Below are 2454 nucleotides of genomic sequence, written 5' to 3' on the forward strand. Positions count from 1 at the left end.
ATGTCTTGTCTGTTCCCTAAAACTTACACTTTTTGTGGGGAAACAAAGTGCAACGGAATTTTTTCCGTTTGAGAAGTGAGCAAAACTACAAACTATAAAGATAGCCGTTCATGTTTTTAGAAGAAATATTTTAAAATTGTTACACTGAAATTATGCTATTTCACAGTAAAAAGAAGTAAATTGTGTTATTATAAAAAATTAATACATTTCAAGCTATTTGTCATTCATTTCCCCTCAGACAAATATATTTAAGAGCCGAAATTGGTCATAATTAGCAATTATAATCCCTTTATTTAAAAGAAAGACCTTATTTTAATTATTATCCCATACCTGAATATTAAATGATCAGAAGAAAGAATAGAAGACATTTGCAGCATCATACACTCTCCGACCAATAGCGTGACCATCGACCATAGAAGTTGGAAGAGTAGCTACAGTTGTCGACTCCTGCATACCACGCAGCTTACCTACACAAATGAATGAAAAATTAAATTAATAAGACATAAACCAGCATGAATTTAACAAGTCAATGAATACAAGTCCTGTTTTCCCTTCTGCCAACGCTTGCAACGGCAACACCTCGCACTCATGGATCAGAGGCCGGTTCGAATAGGCAAGAACACTCAAGAAACAACTTTGTACGATTGTACGAATCAATCCGGGAGGATAAATCCTATGAAAGCATTTGATAATTCTTTAAAGATGCTGTCCAACCAATGTATACAGCCCAATGATTAAACTAGTGCCATTTCGGAAAATCAATGCGATCCGCAAAATATTTAAAAAAATAGGAGCACAGTACCCATTCCCCCATGGAAATGGTATTAGTAAAACAGATGTTATATTACACCAAACAGCGTGGGTAACTTACAAGAACAGAAACTAGCACTAACGTGAACAGAAATAACTCTCAACGCCATCTTGCATACTGCAACACTTCTTGCGGCATTATTTCTAGCTCCGTAACAATTTTTCTGTCAGGAACTGAGATCATACACTTAGTACCACTCTATTTTTAACAATTAACTAAATTTTTCTTATTATGGTAAAATTCTAGAGAAGCTACTTTTTCCTATCTCGAAAAGAGGGTCGGATATGAAACTTTCAGTAATGAATCCAGGGCCAAAACAATTGTTTGGGAATGTATTACCAATATGCTATGTTAATTCTGTACTGTATTATTTTGACAAATCAACATACTTTAATTCTTACTCTCTGTATTTAGTTTTGAAAATGGAATTCCTATCATTTGAGTAGAATTTTAAGCCATATCCATGAGTTTTTTTTTTATTTATTTAGAAAACATCTTTGGAACCTCATAAATTGAGAATAAGCAAAGCTGTGACAATATACTTTTCTTGTGCTTCCTTTCAGCAGAAGATCTATTATGCAAAGTTTCGAATTCATAACCCAAAGAATTTTAGAGATCGCTGTCCTGTAGAGGGAGAATTTTATGCACCTTTTTGTAACACACTTTAGCTTGTGGGTCTATCATTGAAGGTTTTTTTCTTATTTAAAATTACATCACATTCTCGTTTCAAAATTTTATGCTCAAGAGCGGTTTAAAAGTTAGCAATCTTCTACTTGGATCAATCTCTATTCCATTTAAATCTTAGATTAACTTTTTCCAAAGAATAATCACCTACGGAACAAGTACTGACAAAACCTATTCTCTCCACACAAAAAAAGCGCCCCTTTGTCCGCGTCTCCGGGGACGATTCCATTCCTATGCGAACCTGGTAACTAAATACCGTAGTTACACAATTCAGTACAACTTAAGAGAATAGATTGGCTTGGAGCAGTTAAGTAATACAGCATTTTGCTCCTGAAGACACTTTTGGAGGGTTTTCTCAATGCTTGTTCCGTAGGTGATTATACTTGGCTTTCATTAATGGTACGAACAGTTACCAGTATTGTGTCATAAAGTATTTCCACAACCACTCGGATAACATCTACCCCATTCCAGCCATATTAACAACAGCTGAAAATTGTCCTCAATGACCAGATTCCAGCGTAAGCCAGAACCGGTCCGTTTCCCGCTCAGAGGTAAACGTTTCCACTCAACATGGTGGTTTGTGAAAGCGTCAATTTCCCAGCGAAACCTAATTAATCATACTACAGAAATGATCCTGTGAAGTATGATCTTAATGTTAAACAATTTCCTATTTTTGTTCATACAGAAATAGCCAAAATCGGTTGTTACTGTCTTATGAACCTACAATGAAATAATTATGAACCAGAAATAATTTAATATGAAATGAAATATCTATAACGCAAAATACAAATTGCTAGTTTCGAAATACCACTTTTTTTTTACTAAGATAGAATAAAACATCCTTTATGTGAGGCTTGGAAAGGAAATTGAGAAATAACCGTTTTCCTGGCTAAGTACGACAACTGGCCGGATTGATGTGGTTGATTTTTAGCATAAATATTTCCATTTTTGGGACCGAG

At 34.8% G+C, this 2454-nt stretch overlaps 1 non-coding gene across 1 annotated transcript; it reads right to left on the reverse strand.

Moving 5' to 3' along the window:
- Window positions 1-1936: 1936 nt before the first annotated feature.
- LOC148943757 (small nucleolar RNA U3) lies at window positions 1937-2146 on the reverse strand. The gene has a single exon (XR_016143025.1). It is a non-coding gene; the product is annotated as a small nucleolar RNA U3 (small nucleolar RNA).
- Window positions 2147-2454: the final 308 nt, after the last annotated feature.

This window comes from Artemia sp. Qi Xiang Cuo, chromosome 15 (assembly GCF_049724085.1).
Source record: "Artemia sp. Qi Xiang Cuo chromosome 15, ASM4972408v1, whole genome shotgun sequence".
NCBI classification, from domain to species: Eukaryota; Metazoa; Arthropoda; class Branchiopoda; order Anostraca; family Artemiidae; genus Artemia; species Artemia sp. Qi Xiang Cuo.